The 14436-nt window shown below is 39.7% G+C and overlaps 1 non-coding gene and 2 pseudogenes across 1 annotated transcript; 2 read left to right on the top strand and 1 right to left on the bottom strand.

Annotated features, from left to right (window-relative positions):
• Positions 1-527: 527 nt before the first annotated feature.
• LOC135037244 (U1 spliceosomal RNA) lies at positions 528-706 on the top strand (annotated as a pseudogene).
• Positions 707-8931: 8225 nt separating this feature from the next.
• Positions 8932-9094, top strand: LOC135037180 (U1 spliceosomal RNA). Its single transcript, XR_010231771.1, has one exon. It is a non-coding gene; the product is annotated as a U1 spliceosomal RNA (small nuclear RNA).
• Positions 9095-11177: 2083 nt separating this feature from the next.
• Positions 11178-11356, bottom strand: LOC135037243 (U1 spliceosomal RNA; annotated as a pseudogene).
• Between the last annotated feature and the right edge of the window lie 3080 nt (positions 11357-14436).

Raw genomic sequence — 14436 nt, 5'->3', positions numbered from 1 at the left:
CCAGGTAGTGCTGCAGGGCCCACACCCTTTTACTTGCCTTACAGAGCAGCTCTGGAGCTGTTACAGTGCCCAGCTGCTGCAAGAAATCAGCTTGAATCCTTCAGGGGCTGGGGCATAGCCAACATGAGCCCCACACCGACGGAGGGTGGAGGTGTTTAATGCGAACTAGGGGTCATCCAAGTGCCGCAAAAGGCCGCCATGCCCTGCACGCCCCTTTTCTCTTTTCATATGCAGACGAGGGTTGAAGCCAACTTTGACCCACTGCTTGGATGACATCGCCATATGCAAATCCATCTGCTGCAGGCCTTCCCCCAGGAATACTTGCACTAGTTGTTGCATTTGGTTTGTTGTTTGAGGGTGCTTCAGTATTAGGCAGCCTTCTGCCCTCCCATGTTCATCTGAAAATATGTGTTCTCCCTGCAGTTGTTGTCCCCAGATGAGAGTTCCCTTGTGCTGCCTCAGTTGAATCTCCTTTACTTGACAGAGATGTGCCTGAGCAGCGGCCCTCCCCAGCCCTATCCCAAATCATACTTATTTTGCATAGGAGATACCATGGTCATGAAGACTGTTCTCCCAGGGTGCGGTTCATTCATTGCATTCTGGGTATGCTGACCCCTGTGATTTCCCCAAATGTGGGAAACTCGACTGCATTATTTAATGCGAACTAGGGGTCATCCAAGCACCGCAAAAGGCCGCCATGCCCTGCATACCCCTTTTCTCTTTTCATAAGCAGACGAGGTTTGAAGCCAACTTTGACCCACTGCTTGGATGACATCACTTGCTGCCTTTCCAATGAAGCAAGTTTAATTTAATAATAGGTGAAAAACCATCCCTACAAAGGTGTTAATCAGATACTTGGCTTTGTGGACACTTTTCAGAGCACAAATTTGTTAGCATAAAAATAAAGCCAGAAAATGAAGAGCTGTTTAATCACTCAATTGGATTTTTCTGCCAGCATATTTCTTTTTCTCTGCAACCCACTGCTAAATTGTGCTTCCTAGCTGTTTTTATAAAATCACTGAATCAAATCTAACTCTGATTACATCAGAGAAGGCCAGGTACCCTACACCATAACAGGGGGTTTGAAATTTTGACTTGTCTACTTAAAGATCACCAAAATCTGATAACAAGGTCAATTAAGTCCCTGGGTGGGATTGAACCACCAACCTTTTGGTTAACAGCCTTACACACTAACTGATTGCGCCACAGCGACACTTTGCAGAAGTACATACTGACAAAGGCTAATAAGCATTCATCTAGAACGATTCCTAGAAACATTTTAAAAAGTCAATAATGTGGAGAGTTTTTGTAAGATGTTTCTTCCATCAACCAATGAAGAAACACATTGGTACTTTCCCATGATGAGTGAGTGCTTCAGGATCTTTTGCACTTACATGTGCAGCAGAGTACTGTAATGGAAGCATGCTGGGTCCATAACCCAGAGGTAGGCAGATTGAAACTATCCTCTGCTATATGCATTTTTTTTTGTTAATTAAAGTAATCCAAAACTGGGATTGATATTTTTGCTCTTTTATTTTTACTTAAAGTACAATAACTTTTACCATTTTAATTTGTTTTAATAGTATATTGACAGTATTGTTTTCTTTCAAAAATCCAATTAATTTTCTTTACCCGATTATTAAAATGGTAATTGACAAAAACAAACTACATTGTCACCAGAAGAGCAATACAAAATGTACAAGTGATATATTAAAATCATCTTTCCAGCTTGAATTTCAATGATGCATTGGGGCAACGATTTTGTGAGAAACATCTTCACCCTTAAATAAAGATTTTCTTAATTCCTTACCTGTGTGCTAATTAGATATCACCTTGTTTTCACATTAAACAGACTTCCACATGAGAAAACAGCAAAGATGCAGTGGCGTTAATGTTTCCTGGTGTCAACCTGTATTATTTCCGTAGATATTGAAATGAGGATGCATCTTGCTGCCTTTCCAATGAAGCAAGTTTAATTTAGTAATAGGTGAAAAATCATCCCTACAAAGATGTTAATCAGATACTTGGCTTTGTGGACACTTTTCAGAGAACAAATTTGTAATCATAAAAATAAAGCCAGAAAATGAAGAGCTGTTTAATCACTCAATTGGATTTTTCTGCCAGCATTTTTCTTTTTCTCTGCAACCCACTGCTAAATTGTGCTTCCTAGCTGTTTTTTTATAAAATCACTTAATCAAATCTAACTCTGATTACATCAGAGAAGGCCAGGTACCCTATACCATAAGAGGGGGTTTGCAATTTTGACTTGTCTACTTAAATATCACCAAAATCTGATAACAAGGTCAATTAAGTCCCTGGGTGGGATTGAACCACCAACCTTTTGGTTAACAGCCTTACACACTAACTGATTGCGCCACAGCGACACTTTGCAAAAAGCACATACTGACAAAGACTAATAAGCATTCATCTAGAACGTTTCCTAGAAAAACTTTAAAAAGTCAATAATCTGGAGAGTTTTTGTAAGATGTTTCTTCCAGCAACCAATGAAGAAACACATTGGTACTTTCGCATGATGAGTGAGTGCTTCAGGATCTCTTGCACTTACATGTGCAGCAGAGTACTGCAATGGAAGCATGCTGGGCCCATAACCCAGAGGTAGGCAGATTGAAACTATCCTTTGCTATATGAATTTTTTTTTTTGTTCATTAAAGTAATCCAAAACTGGGATTGATATTTTTGCTTTTATTTTTACTTAAAGTACAATAACTTTTACCATTTTAATTTGTTTTAATAGTATATTGACAGTATTGTTTTCTTTCAAAAATCCACTTAATTTTCTTTACCCTATTATTAAAATGGTAATTGACAAAAACAAACTACATTGTCACCATAAGAGCAATACAAAATGTACAAGTGATATATTAAAATCATCTTTCCAGCTTGAATTTCAATGATGCATTGGGGCAACGATTTTGTGAGAAACATCTTCACCCTTAAATAAAGATTTTCTTAATTCCTTACCTGTGTGCTAATTAGATATCACCTTGTTTTCACATTAAACAGACTTCCACATGAGAAAGCAGCAAGGATGCAGTGGCGTTAATGTTTCCTGGTATCAACCTGTATTATTTCAGTAGATATTGAAATGAGGATGCATCTTGCTGCCTTTCCAATGAAGCAAGTTTAATTTAGTAATAGGTGAAAAACCATCCCTACAAATATGTTAATCAGATACTTGGCTTTGTGGACACTTTTCAGAGAACAAATTAGTTAGTATAAAAATAAAGCCAGAAAATGAAGAGCTGTTTAATCACTCAATTGGATTTTTCTGCCAGCATATTTCTTTTTCTCTGCAACCCACTGCCAAATTGTGCTTCCTAGCTGTTTTTATAAAATCACTGAATCAAATCTAACTCTGATTACATCAGAGAAGGCCAGGTACCCTACACCGTAACAGGGGGTTTGAAATTTTGACTTGTCTACTTAAAGATCACCAAAATCTGATAACAAGGTCAATTAAGTCCCTGGGTGGGATTGAACAACCAACCTTTTGGTTAATAGCCTTACACACTAACTGATTGCGCCACAGCTACACTTTGCAAAAGTACATACTGACAAAGGCTAATAAGCATTCATCTAGAACGATTCCTAGAAACATTTTAAAAAGTCAATAATGTGGAGAGTTTTTGTAAGATGTTTCTTCCATCAACCAATGAAGAAACACATTGGTACTTTCCCATGATAAGTGAGTGCTTCAGGACCTCTTGCACTTACATGTGCAGCAGAGTACTGTAATGGAAGCATGCTGGGTCCATAACCCAGAGGTAGGCAGATTGAAACTATCCTCTGCTATATGCATTTTTTTTTGTTAATTAAAGTAATCCAAAACTGGGATTGATATTTTTGCTCTTTTATTTTTACTTAAAGTACAATAACTTTTACCATTTTAATTTGTTTTAAGAGTATATTGACAGTATTGTTTTCTTTCAAAAATCCACTTAATTTTCTTTACCCGATTATTAAAATGGTAATTGACAAAAACAAACTACATTGTCACCAGAAGAGCAATACAAAATGTACAAGTGATATATTAAAATCATCTTTCCAGCTTGAATTTCAATGATGCATTGGGGCAACGATTTTGTGAGAAACATCTTCACCCTTAAATAAAGATTTTCTTAATTCCTTACCTGTGTGCTAATTAGATATCACCTTGTTTTCACATTAAACAGACTTCCACATGAGAAAACAGCAAAGATGCAGTGGCGTTAATGTTTCCTGGTGTCAACCTGTATTATTTCCGTAGATATTGAAATGAGGATGCATCTTGCTGCCTTTCCAATGAAGCAAGTTTAATTTAGTAATAGGTGAAAAACCATCCCTACAAAGATGTTAATCAGATACTTGGCTTTGTGGACACTTTTCAGAGAACAAATTTGTAATCATAAAAATAAAGCCAGAAAATGAAGAGCTGTTTAATCACTTAATTGGATTTTTCTGCCAGCATTTTTCTTTTTCTCTGCAACCCACTGCTAAATTGTGCTTCCTAGCTGTTTTTTTATAAAATCACTTAATCAAATCTAACTCTGATTACATCAGAGAAGGCCAGGTACCCTACACCATAAGAGGGGGTTTGCAATTTTGACTTGTCTACTTAAATATTACCAAAATCTGATCACAAGGTCAGTTACGTCCCTGGATGGGATTGAACCACCAACCTTTTGATTAATAGCTGAACACACTAACCGATTGCGCCACAGAGACACTTTGCGAAAAGTACATACTGACAAAGACTAATAAGCATTCATCTAGAACGTTTCCTAGAAAAACTTTAAAAAGTCAATAATCTGGAGAGTTTTTGTAAGATGTTTCTTCCAGCAACCAATGAAGAAACACATTGGTACTTTCGCATGATGAGTGAGTGCTTCAGGATCTCTTGCACTTACATGTGCAGCAGAGTACTGCAATGGAAGCATGCTGGGCCCATAACCCAGAGGTAGGCAGATTGAAACTATCCTTTGCTATATGCATTTTTTTTTTGTTCATTAAAGTAATCCAAAACTGGGATTGATATTTTAGCTTTTATTTTTACTTAAAGTACAATAACTTTTACCATTTTAATTTGTTTTAATAGTATATTGACAGTATTGTTTTCTTTCAAAAATCCTATTAATTTTCTTTACCCGATTATTAAAATGGTAATTGACAAAAACAAACTACATTGTCACCAGAAGAGCAATACAAAATGTACAAGTGATATATTAAAATCATCTTTCCAGCTTGAATTTCAATGATGCATTGGGGCAACGATTTTGTGAGAAACATCTTCACCCTTAAATAAAGATTTTCTTAATTCCTTACCTGTGTGCTAATTAGATATCACCTTGTTTTCACATTAAACAGACTTCCACATGAGAAAGCAGCAAGGATGCAGTGGCGTTAATGTTTCCTGGTGTCAACCTGTATTATTTCAGTAGATATTGAAATGAGGATGCATCTTGCTGCCTTTCCAATGAAGCAAGTTTAATTTAGTAATAGGTGAAAAACCATCCCTACAAATATGTTAATCAGATACTTGGCTTTGTGGACACTTTTCAGAGAACAAATTCGTTAGCATAAAAATAAAGCCAGAAAATGAAGAGCTGTTTAATCACTCAATTGGATTTTTCTGCCAGCATATTTCTTTTTCTCTGCAACCCACTGCTAAATTGTGCTTCCTAGCTGTTTTTTTTATAAAATCACTGATTCAAATCTAACTCTGATTACATCAGAGTAGGCCAGGTACCCTACACCATAAGAAGGGGGTTTGAAATTTTGACTTGTCTACTTAAAGATCACCAAAATCTGATAACAAGGTCAATTACATCCCTGCGTGGGATTGAACCACCAACCCTGTGATTAATAACCAAACACACCAACAGATTGCGCCACAGAGACACTTTACAAACGTACATACTGACAAAGGCTAATAAGCATTCATCTAGAACGTTTCCTAGAAAAACTTTAAAAAGTCAATAATCTGGAGAGTTTTTGTAAGATGTTTCTTCCATCAACCAACGAAGAAACACATTGGTACTTTCCCATGATGAGTGAGTGCTTCAGGATCTCTTGCACTTACATGTGCAGCAGAGTACTGCAATGGAAAAATGCTGGGCCCATAACCCAGAGGTAGGCAGATTGAAACTATCCTCTGCTATATGCATTTTTTTTGTTAATTAAAGTAATCCAAAACTGGGATTGATATTTTTGCTCTTTTATTTTTACTTAAAGTGCAATAACTTTTACCTTTTTAATTTGTTTTAATAGTATATTGACAGTATTGTTTTCTTTCAAAAATCCACTTAATTTTCTTTACCCTATTATTAAAATGGTAATTGACAAAAACAAACTACATTGTCACCAGAAGAGCAATACAAAATGTACAAGTGATATATTAAAATCATCTTTCCAGCTTGAATTTCAATGATGCATTGGGGTAACGATTTTGTGAGAAACACCTTCACCCTTGAATAAAGATTTTCTTAATTCCTTACCTGTGTGCTAATTAGATATCACCTTGTTTTCACATTAAACAGACTTCAACATGCGAAAGCAGCAAGGATGCAGTGGCGTTAATGTTTCCTGGTGTCAACCTGTATTATTTCAGTAGACATTGAAATGAGGATGCATCTTGCTGCCTTTCCAATGAAGCAAGTTTAATTTAGTAATAGGTGAAAAACCATCCCTACAAAGGTGTTAATCAGAGACTTGGCTTTGTGGACACTTTTCAGAGAACAAATTTGTTAGCATAAAAATAAAGCCAGAAAATGAAGAGCTGTTTAATCACTCAATTGGATTTTTTTGCCAGCATATTTCTTTTTCTCTGCAACCCACTGCTAAATTGTGCTTCCTAGCTGTTTTTATAAAATCACTGAATCAAATCTAACTCTGATTACATCAGAGAAGGCCAGGTACCCTACACCATAACAGGGGGTTTGAAATTTTGACTTGTCTACTTAAAGATCACCAAAATCTGATAACAAGGTCAATTACTTCCCTGGGTGGGATTGAACCACCAACCTTTTGGTTAATAACCATACACACTAACTGATTGCGCCACAGCGACACTTTGCAAAAGTACATACTGACAAAGGCTAATAAGCATTCATCTAGAACGCTTCCTAGAAACATTTTAAAAAGTCAATAATGTGGAGAGTTTTTGTAAGATGTTTCTTCCATCAACCAATGAAGAAACACATTGGTACTTTCCCATGATAAGTGAGTGCTTCAGGACCTCTTGCACTTACATGTGCAGCAGAGTACTGTAATGGAAGCATGCTGGGTCCATAACCCAGAGGTAGGCAGATTGAAACTATCCTCTGCTATATGCATTTTTTTTTGTTAATTAAAGTAATCCAAAACTGGGATTGATATTTTTGCTCTTTTATTTTTACTTAAAGTACAATAACTTTTACCATTTTAATTTGTTTTAATAGTATATTGACAGTATTGTTTTCTTTCAAAAATCCAATTAATTTTCTTTACCCGATTATTAAAATGGTAATTGACAAAAACAAACTACATTGTCACCAGAAGAGCAATACAAAATGTACAAGTGATATATTAAAATCATCTTTCCAGCTTGAATTTCAATGATGCATTGGGGCAACGATTTTGTGAGAAACATCTTCACCCTTAAATAAAGATTTTCTTAATTCCTTACCTGTGTGCTAATTAGATATCACCTTGTTTTCACATTAAACAGACTTCCACATGAGAAAGCAGCAAGTTTGCAGTGGCGTTAATGTTTCCTGGTGTCAACCTGTATTATTTCTGTAGATATTGAAATGAGGATGCATCTTGCTGCCTTTCCAATGAAGCAAGTTTAATTTAGTAATAGGTGAAAAACCATCCCTACAAAGGTGTTAATCAGAGACTTGGCTTTGTGGACACTTTTCACAGAACAAATTTGTTAGCATAAAAATAAAGCCAGAAAATGAAGAGCTGTTTAATCACTCAATTGGATTTTTTTGCCAGCATATTTCTTTTTCTCTGCAACCCACTGCTAAATTGTGCTTCCTAGCTGTTTTTTATAAAATCACTGAATCAAATCTAACTCTGATTACATCAGAGAAGGCCAGGTACCCTACACCATAAGAGGGGGTTTGACATTTTTACTTGTCTACATAAAGATCACCAAAATCTGATAACAAGGTCAATTACGTCCCTGGGTGGGATTGAACCACCAACTTTTTGGTTAATAGCCTTACACACTAACTGATTGCGCCACAGCGACACTTTGCAAAAGCATATACTGAAAAAGGCTAATAAGCATTCATCTAGAACGTTTCCTAGAAACATTTTAAAAAGTCAATAATGTGGAGAGTTTTTGTAAGATGTTTCTTCCATCAACCAATGAAGAAACACATTGGTACTTTCCCATGATGAGTGAGTGCTTCAGGATCTCTTGCACTTACATGTGCAGCAGAGTACTGTAATGGAAGCATGCTGGGTCCATAACCCAGAGGTAGGCAGATTGAAACTATCCTCTGCTATATGCATTTTTTTTGTTAATTAAAGTAATCCAAAACTGGGATTGACATTTTTGCTCTTTTATTTTTACTTAAAGTACAATAACTTTTACCATTTTAATTTGTTTTAATAGTATATTGACAGTATTGTTTTCTTTCAAAAATTCACTTAATTTTCTTTTCTGTGTGCTAATTAGATAGCACCTTGTTTTCACATTAAATAGACTTCCACATGAGAAAGCAGCAAGGATGCAGTGGCGTTAATGTTTCCTGGTGGTAGTGGGGGACTGTGTTTGTGCTTTCCTCTGGTCAGCTCTGGTAAAAGTCAGATTTCTTTGTCTCAGATCTTCCTCTAGCCTTGTTCTTCTTTCGAGAGTTCCCTTGTGCTGCCTCAGTTGGATCTCCTTCACTTGACAGGGGCGTACCCGAGCAGCGACCCTCCCCAGCACTAGCCCAACTCCTACTTACCTGCCAGGTGAGATACTATGATCATGAAGGTGCTTCTCCCAGGGCAAGGCTCACCCATTGCACTCTGGGTGTGCTGCTCCTGCGATTTCCCCAAATGTGGGAAACTTGACTGCATAATTTGTGTTTCCCCTGGTCGGCTCTCGTATAATTCAGATCTCTTTGTCTCAGGTCTCTCTCCAGCCTAGTTTGCTGTCTGTTTCCACTTCTCTTTTCTTAAACCGCTCCCTTCTATGTCCTTGCGCACCTTAATTAAATCTAACTCTGATTACGTCAGAGAAGGCCAGGTACCCTACACCATAAGAGGGGGTTTGAAATTTTGACTTGTCTACTTAAAGATCACCAAAATCTGATCACAAGGTCAATTACATCACTGGGTGGGAACCTTTTGGTTAATAGCCCATGTAAGTGCAAGAGATCCTGAAGCACTCACTCATCATGGGAAAGTACCAATGTGTTTCTTACAAAAATTCTCCAGATTATTGACTTTTTAAAGTTTTTCTAGGAAACGTTCTAGATGAATGCTTATTAGCCTTTGTCAGTATGTACTTTTGCAAAGTGTCGCTGTGGCGCAATCAGTCAGTGTGTATGGCTATTAACCTAAAGGTTGGTGATTCAATCCCACCCAGGGACGTAATTGACCTTGTTATCAGATTTTGGTGATCTTTAAGTAGACAAGTCAAAATTTCAAACCCCCTCTTATGGTGTAGGGTACCCGGCCTTCTCTGATGTAATCAGAGTTAGATTTGATTAAGTGATTTTATAAAAAACAGCTAGGAAGCACAATTTAGCAGTGGGTTGCAGAGAAAAAAAATTATGCTGGCAGAAAAGTCCAATTGAGTGATTAAACAGCTCTTCATTTTCTGATTTTATGTTTATGCTAACAAATTTGCTCTCTGAAAAGTGTCCACAAAGCCAAGTCTCTGATTAACACCTTTGTAGGAATGATTATCCACCTATTACTGAATTAAACTTGCTTCATTGGAAAGGAAGCAAGATGCATCCTCATTTCAATGTCTACTGAAATAATACAGGTTGACACCAGGAAACATAAACGTCACTGCATCCTTGCTGCTTCCTCATGGGGAAGTCTGTTTAATGTGAAAACAAGGTGATATCTAATCAGCACACAGGTAAGGAATTAAGAAAATCTTTCTTTATGGGTGAAGATGTTTCTCACAAAATTGTTGCACCAAGGCATCATTGAAATTAAAGCTGGAAAGATGATTTTAATATATCACTTGTATATTTTGTACTGCTCTTCTGGTGACAATGTAGTTTGTTTTTGTCAATTACCATTTTAATAATAGGGTAAAGAAAATTAAGTGGATTTTTGAAAGAAAACAATACTGTCAATATACTATTAAAACAAATTAAAATGGTAAAAGTTATTGTACTTTAAGTAAAAATAAAAGAGCAAAAATATCAATCCCAGTTTTGGATTACTTTAATTAACAAAAAACAATGCATATAGCAGAGGATAGTTTCAATCTGCCTACCTCTGGGTTATGGACCCAGCATGCTTCCATTACAGTACTCTGCTGCACATGTAAGTGCAAGAGATCCTGAAGCACTCACTCATCATGGGAAAGTACCAATGTGTTTCTTCATTGGTTGATGGAAGAAACATCTTACAAAAACTCTCCAGATTATTGACTTTTTAAAGTTTTTCTAGGAAACGTTCTAGATGAATGCTTATTAGCCTTTGTCAGTATGTACTTTCGCAAAGTGTCTCTGAGGCACAAACAGTTAGCGTGTTCAGTTGTTAACCAAAAGGTTGGTGGTTCAATCCCACCTAGGGACGTAATTGACCTTGTTATCAGATTTTGGTGATCTTTAAGTAGACAAGTCAAAATTTCGAAAACCCCTGTTATGGTGTAGGGTACCTGGCCTTCTCTGATGTAATCAGAGTTAGATTTGATTAAGTGATTTTATAAAAAAAACAGCCACGAAGCACAATTTAGCAGTGGGTTGCAGAGAAAAAGAAATATGCTGGCAGAAAAATCCAATTGAGTGATTAAACAGCTCTTCATTTTCTGGCTTTATTTTTATGCTAACAAATTTGTGCTCTGAAAAGTGTCCACAAAGCCAAGTATCTTATTAACACCTTTGTAGGGATGGTTTTTCACCTATTATTAAATTAAACTTGCTTCATTGGAAAGGCAGCAAGTGATGTCATCCAAGCAGTGGGTCAAGGTTGGCTTCAAACCTCGTCTGCTTATGAAAAGAGAAAAGGGGTATGCAGGGCATGGCGGCCTTTTGCGGTGCTTGGATGACCCCTAGTTCGCATTAAATAATGCAGTCGAGTTTCCCACATTTGGGGAAATCACAGGGGTCAGCATACCCAGAATGCAATGAATGAACCGCACCCTGGGAGAACAGTCTTCATGACCATGGTATCTCCTATGCAAAATAAGTATGATTTGGGATAGGGCTGGGGAGGGCCGCTGCTCAGGCACATCTCTGTCAAGTAAAGGAGATTCAACTGAGGCAGCACAAGGGAACTCTCATCTGGGGACAACAACTGCAGGGAGAACACATATTTTCAGATGAACATGGGAGGGCAGAAGGCTGCCTAATACTGAAGCACCCCCAAACAACAAACCAAATGCAACAACTAGTGCAAGCATTCCTGGGGGAAGGCCTGCAGCAGATGGATTTGCATATGGCGATGTCATCCAAGCAGTGGGTCAAAGTTGGCTTCAACCCTCGTCTGCATATGAAAAGAGAAAAGGGGCGTGCAGGGCATGGCGGCCTTTTGCGGCACTTGGATGACCCCTAGTTCGCATTAAACACCTCCACCCTCTGTCGGTGTGGGGCTCATGTTGGCTATGCCCCAGCCCCTGAAGGATTCAAGCTGATTTCTTGCAGCAGCTGGGCACTGTAACAGCTCCAGAGCTGCTCTGTAAGGCAAGTAAAAGGGTGTGGGCCCTGCAGCACTACCTGTAGTTCGCATTGTGCAAGACCCCTAGTTCGCATTAAACACCCCCACCCTCCTTCGGTGTGGGGCTCATGTTGGCCATGCCCCAGCCCCTGAAGCATTCACGCTGATTTCTTGCAGCAGCTGGGCACTGTAACAGCTCAAGAGCTGCTCTGTAAGGCAAGTAAAAGGGTGTGGGCCCTGCAGCACTACCTGTAGTTTGCATTGTGCATTGGAAGGCACAAAGTAAGCAGACGGGAGGAGAAGTCAGGATAGTGCACAAGGGTATAGACGGGAGGGGATCAAGAAAAAAGAAGTGGAAACAGACAGCAAACTAGGCTTCCAATGCACAATGCAAACTACAGGTAGTGCTGCAGGGCCCACACCCTTTTACTTGCCTTACAGAGCAGCTCTGGAGCTGTTTAATCACTCAATTGGATTTTTCTGCCAGCATAATTTTTCTCTTACGTCCTAGAGGATGCTGGGGACTCCGTAAGGACCATGGGGGATAGACGGGCTCCGCAGGAGACATGGGCACTTTAAGAAAGACTTTAGATCTGGGTGTGCACTGGCTCCTCCCTCTATGCCCCTCCTCCAGACCTCAGTTTACTACTGTGCCCAGAGGAGACTGGGTGCTTTTCAGGGAGCTCTCCTGAGTTTCCTGACAGAAAGTATATTTGTTAGATTTTTTTATTTTCAGGGAGCCTGCTGGCAACAGACTCCCTGCATCGAGGGGCGGAGGGGAGAGATGCACACCTACTTCTGTGAGTTGATAGGCTCTGCTTCTTAGGCTACTGTACAGCATTAGCTCCAGAGGGATCGGTACGCAGGTCTCACCCTCGCCGTCCGTCCCAGAGCCGCGCCGCCGTCCCCCTCGCAGAGCCGGAAGATAGAAGCCGGGTGAGTATGAGAAGAAAAGAAGACTTCAGAGGCGGCGGAAGACTTCATGATCTTCACTGAGGTAACGCACAGCAGTAAAGCTGTGCTCCATTGCTCCCATACACCTCACACACGGCAGTCAGTGTAAGGGTGAAGGGCGCAGGGGGGACGCCCTGGGCAGCAATATAGACCTCTCTTTGGCAAAATAAATATATATGCAGCTAGGCACTGTATATATATATAAGAGCCCCCGCCATTTTTTTATGGGGGGGGCTATTTGAGCGGGACAGAAGCCCGTCGCTGAGGGGGTGGGGCTTCTCCCTCAGCACTCCCCAGCGCCATTTTCTCCACAGCACCGCTGAGGGGAAGCTCTATGGACTCTCCCCTGCTTATACCACGGTAGAAAGAGGGTCTTAAAGAAGAGGGGGCACATAATTAGGCGCATATATATATGGAAATACAGCGCTACTGGGTAAACATAAAATGATTGTGTTTTTTTCCTGGGTCATATAGCGCTGGGGTGTGTGCTGGCATACTTTCTCTCTCTGTCTCTCCAAAGGGCCTTGTTGGGGAACTGTCCTCAGATAAGAGGATTCCCTGAGTGTATGGTGTGTCGGTACACGTGTGTCGACATGTCTGAGGTAGAAGGCTCTCCTAGAGAGGAGCAGGAGCAAATTAATGTGGTGTCTCCATCGACAACGCCGACACCTGACTGGATGGATATGTGGAATGTTTTAAGTGCTAATGTAAACTTATTACACAAGAGATTAGACAAAGCTGAAGCTAGGGAACAGTCAGGGAGTCAACCCATGCCTGTCCCTATGTCGCAGGGACCTTCGGGGTCTCAAAAGCGCCCACTATCCCAAATAGTTGACACAGATACCGACACAGATTCTGACTCCAGTGTCGACTACGATGATGCAAAGTTACAACCAAAATTGGCTAAATGTATTCGATATATGATTATTGCAATAAAAGATGTTTTGCACATCACAGAGTCCCCTGTCCCTGACACGAGGGTACACATGTATAAGGGAAAGAAACCTGAGATAACCTTTCCCCCCTCACATGAGTTGAACGAATTATGTGAAAAAGCTTGGGAATCTCCAGACAAAAAGCTGCAGATTCCCAAAAGGATTCTTATGGCGTATCCTTTCCCGCCAATGGACAGGATACGGTGGGAATCCTCCCCTAGGGTGGATAAAGCATTGACACGCTTATCCAAAAAGGTAGCGCTGCCATCCCAGGATACGGCTACCATCAGGGACCCTGCTGACCGCAAGCAGGAGGTTACCCTAAAGTCCATTTACACACATTCTGGTACCTTACTCAGACCGGCAATTGCGTCGGCCGAGGTTGTAGCGCGGTGGCAGCATGGACAGATACCTTATCAGCAGAGATTGAGACCCTAGATAAGGATGCTATGTTATTGACCATAGGGCATATAAAAGATGCTGTCCTATATATGAGAGATGCTCAAAGTGACATTAGTCTACTGGGTTCTAGAATAAACGCTATGTCGATTTCTGCTAGACGAGTCCTATGGACCCGGCAATGGACAGGTGATGCCGACTCAAAAAGGCATATGGAGGTTTTACCTTACAGGTGTGAGGAATTGTTTGGGGAAGGTCTCTCGGACCTTGTCTCCACAGCTACAGCTGGTAAATCAAATTTTTTGCCTTATATTCCCTCACAGCCTAA

This window comes from Pseudophryne corroboree, unplaced genomic scaffold, assembly GCF_028390025.1.
Source record: "Pseudophryne corroboree isolate aPseCor3 unplaced genomic scaffold, aPseCor3.hap2 scaffold_670, whole genome shotgun sequence".
In the NCBI taxonomy this organism is placed as follows: Eukaryota; Metazoa; Chordata; class Amphibia; order Anura; family Myobatrachidae; genus Pseudophryne; species Pseudophryne corroboree.
Note: the sequence above shows the minus strand (reverse complement) of the source record. Positions and strands in the feature narration are given on the sequence as shown.